Source organism: Belonocnema kinseyi, chromosome 7, assembly GCF_010883055.1.
Source record: "Belonocnema kinseyi isolate 2016_QV_RU_SX_M_011 chromosome 7, B_treatae_v1, whole genome shotgun sequence".
NCBI lineage: Eukaryota > Metazoa > Arthropoda > Insecta > Hymenoptera > Cynipidae > Belonocnema > Belonocnema kinseyi.
The window spans coordinates 92,767,243-92,784,809 of record NC_046663.1 but is presented as its reverse complement, the minus strand read 5'-3'; the positions used below and the strand labels follow the sequence as shown (position 1 = coordinate 92,784,809).

At 29.4% G+C, this 17,567-nt stretch overlaps 1 protein-coding gene across 1 annotated transcript in view; it reads right to left on the bottom strand.

Moving 5' to 3' along the window:
• The window catches only part of LOC117175927 (UNC93-like protein), a 203,914-nt gene that overhangs the window by 179,037 nt on the left and 7,310 nt on the right, over nucleotides 1–17,567 (bottom strand). The gene's annotated exons all lie outside the window — the stretch shown is intronic.

Sequence of the window (17,567 nt, the reverse complement as noted above, 5' to 3'; positions counted from 1 at the left end):
CTTGACTGAAAAAAAACATTTCCTTTTGAATTATTAATTAAATAATTTAAAAGTTTTAATTTAACCGCGCCAAATTATTCAGAAGCACAACTTTTTTAATTCGTAGTATACCAAGTACATATGTTCGGACATTTAATTTTTATATGGTGGAATTCTTGATCTATCGAATCATACGAAAAATATGAAAAAATCACTACAGTTTTTTTGAAAATTTTTTAAATGGAGTCTCGCTAAAATTGAATTTTTAACATTTTTATTGTGTCAAGAAGATCGTTCAGAATTTACAATACATTTTCTATAAACATTTTTTTCTTGTAAACCAGTATTTTATACCAAAATTTCTTTTCGTATACAAAAAATAAAGAACTCCGCACCAAAAAAAAAGACGTAATCGGTCCAAGTTCGTCTGAGAAATTTCTTCTTTTTTGTGAAGTATAATATAAAAGAAAATTTAGAAAAACTACCATAACTTTTTTTCAATATTTAATTTAATTAACTGAATTAATAAAACAATCATTTTCATCAGACTTTCGTAAAAATCATAATTACTGACGTTTTTATAACTAATCGAATACAGAGGTGGCCTAAACAACTTTGTTCTTTTCAGATTTTTAATTCAGAAAATTCAAAAGCTTGATATTTTACAAACGCTTTTTTTATACGAAAAACTGGTTTAAAAAAGACATCATGGGAAATACATTGTATATTCTCAACAATATTATAACAAAAATAAAAGCTGGACTTTTAGAAAACAATAAATTTTGAAATTTTCGAAAAAATTGCACTAAAAAATCTGTATTTTTGTTGAGCGATTGGAAAGTTAACTTTAACTGGATCTTTATATATGATTTGACATAGAATCTTTCTTTTCAATTACTGCAAAATATAAATTTGGATGATTTTTATTTTATTTTCTAGAAGCGACAAGAAAACTGAATAGGTGAAAAAATTGGTGCATTCTCGCTGTGATTGAGCATCTTACGGCTCGTTAATTGCTAATGTTGGTAATGCAAAAAAATGGCAATTGGTTTGTGAACGTAAAAACATAAACCTCAATCGAATGGCAATTAGCCTCATTAGAGTATAAGACTCATGGAATAATGGACACGCGTCGACTTGAATGTAAGAGGGAGGTTTGAAAACAGCGCAAATTTCATCGTGGCGAGTCAGCTCTAATGACAGCCGATTATTAACAATAACCACCATGGTAGTTATGAACGATGAATATTAGAGACGTGCCAGGCTTAGAAATCACCATATCGCGTGTAACGATGCAAACTCATGTCTCATTTGGGTCATCGATAAATGGATATACAATCAAACATAAAATTTACTTTAAAACAAAAAATTATTTTCTTTTAACGGAGTGGCCCAAAAACTTCATTTTCACGATTCCATGATATTCAAAAACCAACATTTTAATCTTGTAACATTTTTAAAGTAGAATTTTTTATAGATGGAATAAATAAATATCAGATTAAAATTTAAACATTTTAAATTTATTTATTAACTTCAAACAAAAAAGTTGAATTTTCGACAAAAGAAAAATTTTCAACCTCATAACAAAATACTTCAATTTTTAATACAATATCTAAATTTGCAAACAAATAATTAAATTTTTAACCAAATTATTGCATTTTCCACCTATAAAAAAGCTTATTTTCAACCAAATAGTTAAAATTTCAAACAAAGAAGATTAAACTTCAACCAAAAACAGTTCTATTTTCAAAGAAGTTATTGCACGTTCTATAAAAAAAGTTTAATTGTTTACAAAAGAAAATGAATTTTCCATAAAAAAACTATTTCTACCCAACTAGGTAAATTTTTAGGAAAGCAGTTAAATTTTCGACCGGGAAAGATGACTTTTTAACAAAATACTCGAATTTTCATGAGAAATAATTGAATTTTGAAAAAAATAGTCGAATTTGTAACCAAATACTTGAATTTCCTACCTACGTATGTGAATTTTCCACCAAATAGTTAAATTAGGAATAGAGTCGAAATATATTGCAATTTAAATGAAGCAGTGGAATTTTCAACAACAGAATATATTTTCAACAATAGTTGAGTTTTCTAACTAAAAAGCCAAATGGGTTAGAAACGCTTTGATTTTTAAACCCGAAAATATGACTCTAGAACAAAAAATATGACTTTTCAACAAAATAATTGAATTTTCAACCGAATAGTAGAATTTTTCACCAAGAGAGATGAATAATTCTGGACCAAAACAACTTTCAACCAGTAGCGGATTTACCGAACAGGCAACATCATAGAAAAAACAGAAGATAAACTTTACATCGATTTCTGACGAAAGATTCTCTGCAACAAAAATTAACTTCACAGGATAAACTTTACACAAATATCGGTTAAACTTTCTTTTTTTTCCATTAAAAAAAACATATTTTTTGAAAGATGCCAAGTTAGCTAAACAAAACTTAATCGTTTTAAAAAATTTCCAGCAACAAATTTTATTCTTAGTTTTTTCTGTGATGGGCAGCTGTCTAAGGCGGCAACTTTTAGGGGCAGCAAAATATCGAATATTTTGAAATTATGAATGAAAATATTTAGTCATAATTTGATATGAATAATCTTATTTGATAACAAGTAAATAGCATATTAATCATACTCTCTTGTCCACTGCTTTCAACCATAAAAGATGACTTTTCAAGGAAATAGTTTCATTTTTAAGAACATAATTGAATTTTCAAAAAATAGAATTTTTAACAAAATGTACGAATGCTGTACTCAAAAAGACGAGTGTTAAAAAAATAGATGAATTTCCAACTGAAAAAATATGAGTTTTTTAAACAAAATAGTTGAATAAAAGAGATAGATTCTGAAATAAAAATATAAAATAGTCTATTCAATGAAAGAAATTCACGTTCAACAAAAAACGTTTGATATTTGTCCCTATTGAGCCAGAAAAAAAAGTTGCAAATTTAATGTTTACTTGTAGTAGAGACTTTAACTAAAAAGAATTTACTTTCAAACAAAAAGTAGTTTTATTTTCTTGTTTGGATCTATTGATTTAGTTCTCATTTGGGGAAAAAAACGAGAACAAGGGGAATTTTCTGATAAACAGGAGGAAAAAGGGAATATTTCAGAAAGGGTTAAAGAGGAGAATAGGGGAAAGATAGTGAAGTTTATAATTTAAAAATCCGAAGTGGAAATTCTTCGTAAGGAAGCCAACTAGGGGGCAATTCGAAACACATTTTTTTTCAACGAACGAACCGATATTTTTAGCAAAAGTACCATCAACCGGGCTAATTCTGGATATTCCGCTTGACAGTAAGAACAAATTTGAAAAATTCTCGGCTTTTTCTCGGTACTTAAAATTCCAGACTAATTTCCGGTTGATCTAGTCAGTAGCTGCCCTGAATTTACTTTAATAATTAAATCTCGTAAATTTCGTTTGCTGAATTAAGCAAGAATTATTTATAAACAAATGTTAAACTATGCAAATGTTGGCTTTCTCTGAGTAAGAGGTAATAAAATCGTTGAATAAGTGCGCAGTTACTGTTAATTATATCCCTAAGAATAAAATCCATGATAAAAGCGAGAAGGTCGAGTATCTTTTAATCATAAAAGAGGTTTCTTTAAAACGCATTTCAAATTATAAAAATAGACTTCCACACATATAAATAGTTGTTAATCCATAGCCGCCCTCCCTTGGGTTTTACACACCCTGTAAATTATTTTACATTATAGCAAAACTGAGTGAGGGATGACACGAATGACAAAAGCCAATCGCGCTAAAAGTAGCTACGCCCAATTATTATTTTTTCAGGTTCGTCCAATGTGAGCAACTCTAATGAAGGCTTTTCCACGAAGTATTTTTTTTTATTGTCTCTAACCTGACAATCACGACCATTGTTCGAATGCACGTGTATTTGTACATCCGCGGTGCCTAGAGCTTGCAATTATCTGAAGCGAGGCCAGATTGAGTAGCTTTTTTTTATGCGCGTAAAATTTTCTAAAACGTTTTGCTGTAAATCTTCGAAGCTGTAATCGGCCTGCTGACAATAAATGCACCGGAGGAAGGACGCAACGTGGAAACTGGTCTCAGGGTGTGCAACGGGATTCCACGCCTTCATAAGCTGCTGAATGGTAACCGACATCAACTATGCCAAGGCCCAATTGCCTCTGGAACTCAAGAATTATTCGTGCTTTCATCTCGATAATCGAAAATTCCGCACCAATGCTGCAGATGACAACACTTGATAGACTCCCCTTGTGTTATACAATAATAACGGCGATCGCGTGGCGCTGAGGGTCTAATTACCCTGCTAAAAGTAAAAAATAAAGATTCTATCTTTTTGAATAATTTTGAATCTGTAAGATCTATCTTTTTCAATAACGTCTTTTCTATCTCTTTGTTAACCTTTCAATCCCCTCTTCTCTATCTCATCCTATCCCTCATCTATCCACGTCAATCTTTTACTATCGTTCCGTCAATCTAAATTTTCGTTTATCTTTTTTAATGTTCTCTTCTCTATCTTATCGTTTCCTACTTCTATCAACGTCTATCTTTTTCTATCTGTTTGTCAATATAAATTCGCAATTGCCTTTTTCAATAGCCTCTTCTCTATCTCATCCTATCCCCTCTTTTCTACTTTATCTTATCCACGTCAATATTTGTCTACATCTTTGTCAATTTAAATTCCTGTATATTTTTTCAACCTCCTTTTCCCTATCTCATTGTATCATAAATTTATCAACGTCTGTATTTTCTATTTTCAATCTAAATTCAAGTCCATCTTTTTCAATACACACTTCTCTATCTCATCCTATAATTTATCTATCAATATTTATCTATCTCAATATTTTTCTATCTTTATTTCAATCTAAATTCCGGTCTATCTTTTTCAATCTGCTCTTATCTATCTCATCCTATACTACATCTATCGACGTATATCTTTTTTTATCTCTTTGTCAACCTAAATTCACGACTATCTTTTTCAAACTTCACGTCTCTATTCCATTCTATCCTTTATATAGCCAAGTCAAGTTTAAGGTTTGAAAATAAATTTTAAGTGTACAGATAATAAGAATGGACGTCAGCTTGTCTTTCTGGTACTTGGTTAACTTCAAATTAATTTTTAAAAATAAATTCTCTAACTTTTCAATAGATTCCCAAATTTTGAAGGATAGAAAAAGGTAAGAATATTCAATCGAGTAAGATAGAAAAGATAGCGTTTCAGGGTGGCAAAGTGACCCATTGAGAGAGATAGAATTTATTGTCCCATCCTTTCCTATCCCACAATATCTTTATTTTTCAATATTTCTACTTCCGGCAGGGTGATACTAACCAATACTTCACTTCACTTTCAATTTCAAGAGCTGTTTACGCCATGCGACTTTTATTTTTTTTTTGTATTTCAATCAGGTATCTACACGAGTTTTTATTTTCTTTTATTATTTTTTAATTCCATCAACGCATGCAGAAATCATGATGTGGGCCTAGTAAATTTCTGATAAATTTACCTTACATCTGGTGTCTCGTCGGGTAAAATGACATGGGTCACACGTGGCTTGTAACGATTTTGCAGATGATTACCCTACTAGGGAAATCATTTTTTGAATAGTATTCAAGTTTTTCGGAATGAAGTATATTTACTCTTTTGCTAATGTTTAGAAAAAATTAATTTCAAGAAAAAGGATATTAGTAAACACTTCAAGGAGAATTCTCCACATACAAAATATTAGGAATATATCAAATATCTGGTTCTATTCAGAAAGAAATATCCACAAAAAAGAAGCAGATTGTTTAAAAAATTTTTTTTTATGTTTATTTGTTATTTCTTCGTAACTAAAGAGCCAAAATTATTTCTATTAAGTAAAATTAATCTATGCATAGGTACCATATTGAAATCAATATGGAAAGCTTAATATTTTGTTTTGAATTTTCTCCAAAGCAGTTGAATTTTCAACTAAAATGACGAATCTTCCACAAAAAATTAATCTTTAACAAAGAAGTTTAACTTACGCTATTTGTTGAATGCTCAATGGAAAAAGATCAATTCTCAAAGAAAAAAAAAATATATATATATATTTAAAAATTTGTCATAAGGACAACCGCAGGATTTCGCCGGGAGCGGGTGCTAATCTGAAAAATTGCACCCGCTTCCAGCGAAATCGCGGTAAAATTTCAACCATAACCACGTCTCACAACCGTGAGATAGGTGGTTACAGTCTGTAAAGGAATCAATATAACGATTCAGCAAAAGCCTCGTGCAACCTAAGAACACGGAGTGACCCAAGGACAACCGCCTTCTGCATTTTTCCCGCAAGTGTTCTAGCATATTGTTGACACGCCGGGATGCTTTTTAGGCTATTAGAAAGTGAAAGCTTGGCACCTCCAAGAGCGCCGATGATAAGGACGATCAGTTTAACAAAATATTCCGGGTACAATCGTTGCAACTCCCTTATAAGGTCTCGATACCTCTCTTTCTTTTCATTCTCCTTGGCTATGATGTTTTTGTCAGCTGGTGCCGAAAATTCGATAACGAACATGGTTCGCTTCTCGAAGTCAAAAAGAACCATGTCAGGCCTCGAGTGAGCAACAGAAACAATATTGTCGAGAATATTAAGTTCCAGTATATGCGGCACTTCCCATTCTCGACAATTGACTGAAATTTTAACACAAACAAAAACATTTTTATTTAAAATAAAAAAACAATTAAATCCGACTAGAAAGGACGAATTTTCAACAAAATAGGTAAATCCTCAATTAAAACAGGATAATTTTCAATGAAGTAGTTGCAAGCAGTCACTAAAAATGTGATTGTTCTACTCTTGGTTGGAAATTGATAATTTTTAGTAGAAACTTTAACTATTTGGTTAAAATTCATGTATTTTGATAAAAAGAGATATTTAGGGTTTCAATCTTGTAAAAAACCATCGGCAAAATTGTAGTTTTTTACACGATTGAAACCCGAAATATCTCTTTTTATCAGAATGAATCATCGTTAAAGCATTAAATCTATTATTCATCTATTTTGTTGAAAAATTTTCTCTTTTGGTACATTCAATCTTCTTGGTTAAAAATTCAACTTTTTTGGTCAAAAATGTAACAGTCTTGTTCGAAGTTGAACAACTTTTTTTTAATTAATTTTTTTGTTTGAAGATTCATATTATCCGGTCGAAAATTCAACTGTTTTGTAAAAAATTCATCTTGTTAGGTGGAAAACACAACATATTTGTAGAAAAATAAACTATTTGGCAGTAAATTAACTTTTCAGATAAAAATTTACATTTTTTGTTTAAAAATTTAATTATTTGTTTTAAAATTAAACTGTTTTAATGAAAATTTAACTATTCGATAAAAATTTAAATTTGTTGAATATTCGCCTTTTTTTTGTTAAAAATTAATTTTTTTATCTCAAAATGTATCCTTTGCCAGTTAAAAAATCAACTATTCAGTAGACAATGCATGTTTGTATTTTGTTGAAAATCTGTCTATTTGGTTGAAGATACTATTTTCTTAAATTCCTTTTGTTCTCGTTTGATTAAACTATTTGAAATTTTTTTAAATTCATATTTAATGGTAGAAAAGTCATCTATCTTGGCTGAAAATGAACTTTTTCGTTAAAAATGTTACGTATCGAGTTAAAAATTCAACTTCTTTTTTAACACGTCCTTTGGATTCAAAATTAATCCTTGATGTTAAAAAAAATGGATCAATTTTTTCCCTAGTTTTAAGAGAAGTATCGGCTGCTTTACTTTTGGGGATGGTAGGAGGGCGAGTCAAAACAGCCCAAAAATGATAACGTAGTTTATGGACGGCTGAGTATATAAAAACTTGTTCTCTCCTTTTTTAAACGAGTAATTACAATAATAAATTACACGTTTTAAAAAGGAGTAGAAGCTTGAAAAGGAAGAAAAATGAATTCATGATGAAGTCTGAAAGGAACCATTTGAGCATCTCAAGCATTACAACATGAGAAATGTCATTAACCTGTGTTACCTGCTGGGAGCAGGAACTCGAATTCTTCGTCTTCTGACCCCCGGGGCGAGGTCATCGTAATTGGCAAAAATAAAGGGTGGAGATTATATGATATACAGCAGAAAATCATAATTATACAAATTTATTTCTTCCTGTTCAATTTTGGGGTGCTGGTGCTCACACCTGATCCAATGGCAAGTGGAAAACGAGTTTCGAAAGATTTAAATTTGACTTCGCAAAGGCGATTGAACTGACAAGCCAAACCACAAGCTAATTAGGGTCTGTCAGAAATAAACTTTAATTTATTACCATCTCCATAAGAACCTTATTATTCTGTATAGTAATTTATTTACTTTAGGATCAGATAAAAAAGATTGCACTTATCAGATTGGTAGAAAATTATTAGGGTTTGCAAGCTTGAAGATAGTCTAATTTTTTATTGAGACTGCCCATTCCCGTATGAAAAAGAAATGTTGCTAAGTATTATATCCAATACTTCTTTTTCGTAAGGGTTTTAACACAGAATCTTTTGTAAATGAAATAAAAAAATACAATTTCAAATAATTATTATAAAATTTATTTATTCAGGCCAACTTAAAAGGATCTTTTTTTCTATCATGAAAGACGAATTTTCAATTCCAAAGGACCAATTTAGAAAAAAAATTGTTGAATTTTCGACCAAAAAAGAATACTTTTCAACAAGGTATTTTATTCAATAATCAAATGGTCAAATTTACAAACAAAAAATATTAAGCTTAAGCCAAACGCAGATGCATTCTCAATCAAATAATTGCATTTTTTTGAATACTGTTAAATATTTTTAAAAAAGATGAATTTTCTGTCCAAAGGACGAATGAATTTTCAACCAAACAAATGATCGTTCAACACAAAAGTTGATTTTTGAACAGAAAACTGAAATTTGCTACCTATAAAGATGAATTTTCAACAAAATAGCTCTATTTTCAAACAAAAAGATTCAACTTTAACCAAATACAATTGCTAATTAAATCAAATAGTAGAATTTAAAAAAATTGCCTAAAATAGTGGCATTCACAACCAAATTAGAGAACTTTAAAGCAAAAGGACAAATTTTCAACCAAATAGTTGAATTACACCCTAAACAAAATTTTGAATCAAATGGTAGAGTTTTTAATAAAAAAAAGATTAAACTTCTACAAAACAGAGATGCCTTTTGAACCAAATTCTTACATTTTGAAGTTCGAAAAAGACCAATTTTTCAGTGGATAGAGTAATTTTCAACCAGAATAGTGTAATTTCCAACAAAAATATGAATTTTCAACAAAAAATTTGAAAACTGATACACGAAGCAAACAAAAATTTCCACAAATTAGTTTAATTTTCAACCAAACAATGGAATTTTCAACAAAGTAATTAAAATTTCAACAAGATATTTGAATTTTCAACCTACAAGGAGGAAATTTCAAGCAAAAATTAAATATTTGATATTTAAAACAAAAAAGATGAAATTTCTACCAGAAGAGATGAATTTTAAAACAAAAATAAACGAATTTTTAAACAAGAACATTACTTTTCTACGAAAAAGGACGAATTTTTAACTGAAAGAGGCCAATTTATGGCAAAAAAAAACGAATTTTCAAACAAGTAGTTCAATTTTCAACCGAAAAAGGCAAATAGATATTTTAACTAAAAATATTTCAATTTTTAATGAAAAGCACTTGAATTCTACCAAGAAAGACGAATTTTCAACAACATAGTTGAATTCTTATACAAGAAAGATGAATTTTCAACCGAATAATTGAATTTTCAACCAAAAGGAATTACTTTTCAACAATATTGTTAAAATTTAAACCAAACGAAAAATATGATTGTCAGAAGGATGCAACTGTAAATAAATAAGTAGATGTCGAAATACAAGGAAAATAAATTACTAATAAAAATATTATATCGGGGTGGCTGCAAAACTTAATTTTCCAAATTCCTTAAATTTTCCCTGATCAATTTTTCAGTGACCTACAGCCACACTGTTGAATTAAAAAATACTGATAGTACAAGTTTTAGAAACTGGGGAGTATTTTCTCGCGTCTTTACTTAATTGTAAAATTCCAAATCCTTAAGAACAAATTTGGAAACTGTTATTAATTTTTGAAGATTTTGATTTTGCAAAATTTTGATTTCAATGAAACAAGTAAGTTTTATTTAAATTGCCTCTTAAATAAATTCCCTGACTTTTATAAGTTTTTTTTTTGAATCCCTGACTTTATCATGATTGCAAGGTTTTCACTTACCTACGACCATCCTGTTATAAATAAGAAAATACTAATAGTACAAGGTTTGAATGCTGGGGCGTATTACCTCTTTTTTTTTATTGTAAAACTCGATGTTTTTAGAAAACATTTGGAAATTGCAGGCGATTCTTTTAATTTTGTAATTTAAAAAAATTGTATTTCACTGAAACAAATGAGTTGAATACAGCTGATACCAAAAGTAAAATGAAAATTTATTTTACACCTAAACGAAGGAATCGCCATGTCCCTAAATGCAAATGTAAATGGAGGTTGCGGTATCCTTCGAAATGAACATGGCCTGGCTACCAAAGTCCATGGAGGATGACCTCGTTTCCCTCAGACCTGAAGGTGATAAAAAGATTTTTCAAAAGTAACATAATTTCCAAATTACTTTTATTACTACTTGCTTAAAATAAACCTTCGAATTTAAAAGTGCTTAAACCTCTGACAGTGTTTATATTTGATGAATACCTTCATATAAACGGACAATTGGACAAGTGAACAATGCAGTTTAAAGAAATAAAAAATTTTGCTAAACCAATAACAATAAATATTGTTGACAAGATGATATTTGTATAATATTTCAAGACATTATTTGCTCACGATTGATTCTTTTCCATTCACACTTGCTGCATTGTCAGCACTTTTGGCACTCAAATTAGAATGTGAATTATACCAGAAGATTTACGATCATGTGATCGTCACTCTCACACTTTCTCGTCTTTTCACTTATCGACAAAAAGTCGATAATCGATATCCAAAATCCAGGATCGAATGCGATTTTCTAGACCCCGAGGCTCAGCATTTTGTTTAAATGGAAAGTATTCATCGTTATCGGAGATGTAGGTAAAACGAGGTAAAGATGAGTCATTGTTATGTAATGTTATTTAAAAATATTTAAACATAGTTGAATTTTTAAATAGGGAGATGAATTTTCAACTAGCATGATGAATCTTCACAAGAAAAAATGTTCAACAAAATAGTTCCACATTCAACCCAAAGGTTGAATTTTTAACCAAAAATATTAATTTGTTTAAAATAGGCTAGTTAAATAGAATGAAAATTTTCAAATAGAAAAAATCAATTTTCAATTAAAAATATCAAGTTTCAACCAAACATAGAATACTTACATTTTTAGTTTCAAAAAAGTTATGAACCAAAAAAAGTTTTCGAAGAAATGTAAAAATTTTTAAACAAAGAGATGAATTTTCAACTAACAATATAAATCATCACAAAAAATATCTATACAGTAGTTTAGCATTCAACACAAAAGTTCTTTTTTTTAATGTTGAATATCTGAAAATGAAGTTGTTAAATTTTGAACCAGAGATGAATCTTCAAACAAAAAAAATGCATTTATTTTTTATTTTTTGAATTGGAATAAATTTGGGACGATATGCATAAATATTCGAAAGAAAAAATGCGGACCATTTTAAATACGAATTAATAGAAATTTTATTCTTTTTATAGTATCCTCATGATCACACAAAATTGAAAGAAGTTAGATATAAGTGAAGGGATTTTAGTAAAAACATGTAACAAAACAAAAAATTTTAGAAAAGCAAAACAGTGTTCTTAATAATTGAAATATTAAAATAATATAATTTTAATGATTTAAAAATTATCGTCTTTCCCACAAAACTGTTCGATGACATTTTAGAGAATTTTTGAGCAGATAAAATGTGTTTTGAAAATCGTGGCACTAACATGGTATTGTACAAAAGAACCTCCAGGTATAAACTCAACTTTATTTTGAATATACAATGGGAAGCACACACTTTTGCACAGAAAATAATTCATGTAACACCAGATTCTCAACCAATCACAGAACTCCATTTGAATAGCTGTGATTCTCGCGCAACACAGTTTTCACCATTTTCACGTCAACGCTCTACATTTTGAGATTACAAAACGCTGATCGACGCTATCTGACGTTAGCCCACTAAAGTCCCTTGCATCGCTATGCAAAATTGTGTGCTTTCTGCTCACCGCTGAAAGTAAATGGCGTCTCTCATCTTGCGCAGGCGTATGCACACTGCTGCTGCCATGACGCTATGACACCCGCTCTTCTTCCGATTTTTCCTTTGTGAATAATTCGATTCTGACTGCAAATAATTGCAAGTTAAATGGTTTTAGTTACTGCAACTTTTATTTTTTGTATCTCTTTCGTTTCTTTAAAATGGGTAAGTTTTATTTGGATATTGAAGAACACTTCAATAGTTTAAAAGAAACTAGAAAATTATCCTTGAAGAAAGTGAGGTTATTTGAAATGTATTTTCAGAAAAATTAAACATCTTCGAGGCTAATGGTGTGCAGAAATAGGCAAATGTATTGCAGAATCACCAGACTCGATTTGATTTTAAGCAATATTTGATGCCTTTTCTTATGTATAAATTTAAAATAGTGTAAAAATATAATATGTAATTTGATGTATCGTTCGTACAATTTTCAAATTTCTTCTATTTTTCCATGAACTTAATAATTTATTATATTATTTCAATAAAATACTCAAAACTGTAAAATGAGGTTTTAAATTGATTTAAAACTTTCGTTTTAAGTAGTTGCGCTATTTGAATTAGATGAAAATGCTTACCAAATAGGAGTTTTCTACGGATTCAGATTTAGAAAGTACAGTAATATGTATGAGAAAATTAGGAATTGAACTGAATAATATTTCATCAGAAGGAACAAATGCTGTTTGGCATGCATGATGGCAGTAGAGGCGAAGTAGTCGCATTATACGGTGTCAGGCGTGCTCTATCAACAAGTTACTATGAATTCTCTAGTTGCAACTTGCAGGTGCATAAAATATCCATACTGATACACGAAATGCACATATACAGTTGTCCACTCTTTGTTTGAAAGTATTGGTTTAGAAAGTCTTAAGGCGACGGAGTACATATGTATAGACGAAACGTGATAGACGATAAACGCATGTACGCAGTATACATGGATACAGTAATTATTTCAAAACGGAACACAGATAACAAATGGGGTTTACGCAGGTCGCGATTTCAATGAAAAAGAGAACCTGTTGCTATCCCATAAACAAATAATAATCAAATCACGATGCAACGATAGCTGGTATTTCTAATAATAAGCCTCACCTTTGCTTATACCTAATGAACGAACAAACTGGTCAAGCAATAAATCACTATTAATATAAGATAAAACATATTTTCTCACATAGTTCGTTATTCGCGACTTTATAATCTATCTGTAGTCCTTATCAATATATATGCATTGATTACTAATCAAAACTTTGATCTATTTGGATTTATGTTTATCTATCTTTTTTCGCCAATCAGAATTTGCAATGTTTATTATTACAAAAATAAATATACCAAACGATCCAAATTTAAATGTAAACATCGTGAATGTTTATTCACACTGGTTGACACCTCTTTAACATCTTATAAATTCTTAAAGAATTAAAAATTTAAGTTTTCGTAGGCTGTAGTTTTGAAAGGCATGATCTACGACTTTGGAAAAGAAGATTCTTGATCCTCCGTAGTTCAGCAGCAAGATAACCTGACCGGAAATCAGTTTACATGGGTTCGATATCAACCGAAACTAGTCAAAAGGAGGATATTTTTTTGCCAATACGCACTTGTAATATGAGTTATTACAGAAAAATGTACGAAAAAATCGAAATTTAAATTCAACATCGTGAATGAAGCGTGTGTTTGGAGAATCATCAATTCTATGCTCAAATTTAAGTTTCCGAAAAAAAATCTTCATGGTTTGAACGATCACCCAAGAAATAAAATGCATGTTTAGAAATACTGTAAATGTATCCATTTTTATTACGTTAATAACTTTAAAACAGCATTGAATGAAACAGACTGTTTGTATTTAATTTATTTAACATTCTAAAAGATTATAACTACCTATTTCTAGCTTTATTTTTATATATATATATCCTTAAATATTGAGAAAGAAATTGATGTCGTTTTATCACGATTTGTTCGCTTGCTGATTAATTATTATCAATATTTATGTCTGGTTCACTAATCAAAACGTTGTGACCAACTAATTTTAGCAGTAACGTTTTTTAAACATATTTGACAAGAGTTTATATAATCTATTCATAATTATGATCAATATTTGTTTCTTTATTACTAACAAAACGTTATAACAAACTGATTTATTTGATTTTTATTTTCCATTACATTCTTTTACATTCTATTTTTATTTCTGAGGATTTCAAAGATAAAAAAATGTTTCAAAATTCAGGTAATTTTTTTTAAAGAAATTTCTGAAGGAATTCCTATTTCTATGAACAACCCAAGGATAATGTAAACTTGTAATTTGTAAATTTATATTTGAAATTTTTTGTTCCATTTATAAAAGTATTTATGTTAGATATGTTACAGGATTCTGTTATTTCAATATTAATAGTCAAAGAAAATGAAAAATTGGTCAAGGAAAAATTAGAGAATTTTGAATATCAAGTTTTTCGTTCACCCGGACATAATATACTTGTTAATAATTTATTTACTTTGCAGTTCTATTTATATTTTTTTGCGCTGACTCTCTACTGACTATATTTTTAGTTAAAAATTTCTTATTATTTGTTAGAAATCAGTTTCGTTAAAAGTTCGTCTTTTTGTTCAATTCAACTTATTTTTATTTAAAATTAGGCACTGACTAGTGACTGTAAATGTGACGTTTCCTTTTTTCATTAAAAATTTATGGAAGAGCCTCGGCGGCCCGTGGAGTGAACTGAAAGCTTTGGCTCTTGGTGGTTCGGAACCCACCTTAAACTGTAAGTCCCCCTTCCACCACAAGTAAGTGTGTGGGTGGCGTGTACAGGAATAGGGAAGAAGCTGCAAGAAAAATGTAAACAATTAGGGACAAATTAGAAGCTTCCATTCCATTCCAGTTATAGATTCATATTTTCGGATTAAAAATTCAACTTTTTTGCAGGAAATTATTCTGCTGATTTGAAAATTCAACAGTTTGTACAAACTTTTATTTCTTTCTTGAGAAGAAAATCTTTATTTGTTGAAAATTCGTCAATTTAGTTAAAAAATTATATTTTTCCTTGAAAATTGGACTATTTTATTAAAAATTGATTTTTATTTGTAGAAAATTATTCTCCTTGGTTGAAAATTCATCTTTTGTGTTTAAAAGTTCATGTATTTCGGAGTAAATTTCAACTTTTTTGGTTCAAATATCATCCACTATATTTTATTTTAAGAATTCATCTTATATGGTTAAAAATCTAACTATTTGGTTAAAAATTGAATTATTTTTTTGAAAATTCGTCTCTTTTGCTTTAAGGTTTAACTATTTGATCGCAAATGCAACTCTTTTGTCGTCATTTTGAATTGAAATAAATCAACTAAGTTTTTTAATGTTTATTTTTAAATTGTTTCATTCGTTTTATAAAAAATTAGATGTTAAAATTGTACAAAATTAAAATGCTGGTCTTTGTATATTAATGGTCAGGGAATTTTGAAATTGAAGGTTTTTGAAAGTTTCATAAATGTTCATTGATTAATTTGATCGATTATCAACCGATTTGATGATGATATAAATATAATATCAAGTCAGACAGTGTGATAAAAATCAATCATCCGATCAGTCAATACTGTTAAGCGAACAAACATATAAAAGTGAAGTAATCATAACTCATTCATCATATAGTGATTTATATAAATTTAGTAAAAAAAAAACTAATATAAGAAATTCAACAAAATATAAATAATTTCTTAAGATTCCTGTGAACATTTTTAATGATTTAGAATTTTTAAAGATTTCACCAAATCTCAAAGATTTCGAAACATATCGAAAAAATCTGAAAAATTTGCAAGAATTTGTTGTTGTTGCAACTGTTCACTTGAATTTTAATTTATGGTTGAATATACAGCTATTCTGTTTAAAATGTATCAAACATTAAATTATTTCTTCAGAATTCATGTATTTGGATCAAAGTTCTATTAAAATTAACATTTATGTTGAAGATTCATAATTTCAGTTGAAAATTCATATATTTGATTGTAAATGTATGTCTTTGGATGAATCCAACTGTTTTTTATTTAAAATTAAAATCTTTGCTGATTGGAGTATCAATTAATCATTTTTGTTTAAAATTCGTCTATTTGGTTAGAAATTTAATTTTATGTTAAATATTAATATTTTCGGGACCGACAATTTTAATATTTTGTAGAAAATTCATCATTTTTGGTAATAAATTCACCTTATTTGGTTAAAAATACAATACAGTGATGCAAACATTTTTCGCTTAGAATTCATTTGTTCTTAGTAGAAAAGTCAATTACTTGGTTGAAAGTTGAACTTTTCTAATTCATGAGAAACAGTAAGATTGTACGAATCAACCCCCCTCCCTCCTCGACATACAAATTGTCTTCAAATAAAATTTGTCTTCAAAGTTTCAAGTAGTGCAATTTTTGACCAAAAGGAAGTATTTTCCACATGCGATGAATTTTCGGCAGAACAGTATGTTGCATTGCAAGGGATGAAACACAGCAATTGCAACGAGTGGGAAGTTTGCTGCCCGAGCGAAGCGAAAGCTGCCTTCACACGAGTTGCGATCGTTGTGTTACATTCCTAGTAATGCATATTAATTTTCATAGCAAATCTATTGAAAATTCGAGTTGAGGTACCTGTATACCCTACCTACCAACGTGTCTACACTAGAACTGAAAAAAAATGTTTCAACCCTAGGGATCTAAACACAGTGTTTCAACCCGCTCTACACGTACCGAAACTCGAAGACAAAATGTTTCAACCCTAGAGATGCAAACACCGTGTTTCACTCCGCTCAACAGGTATCGAAACTCGAAGTTTCAATGGATGCGCTATGAAAAAGTTAAATTTTCCATCAAAAAGATGAATTTTCAACTAATACGATGAATCTTTACAAAAAAAATGGATTTTCGTTAAAAAAATATCAATATTCAACCCAAAGGTTGATTCTTTAACCGAAAAGATTAATTTTCTAAAATAGGAGTTTAATATTCAACCATATGAATTTTCATAAAAAAAAATAATTTTCAACAAGTATTTCAACTTGCTATTTGACGAAAGTTTATCCTTAGGCTTTAACGAACGCATTCTCATCACGCATCCTGTGCTTCGCACTTGCATCTCTCCCTGAAATTTTATATCATTCCCATAAATATATATTATTATAATTCATAACTTGCATTGGTATTAAAACAAACTAAGTTTTATTGCCACTTTAAAAAATGCGCCTTCTTTTTAAAAAATTCGTTATTAAATATTTTATTGCAACTTTTGTCGCTTTTCCATAAACTGAATTTGCTCATTTGCAATGTTTTTTTATAATTTAAACTTCACACCTACGGTCTGCTGAGCAGCCTTAC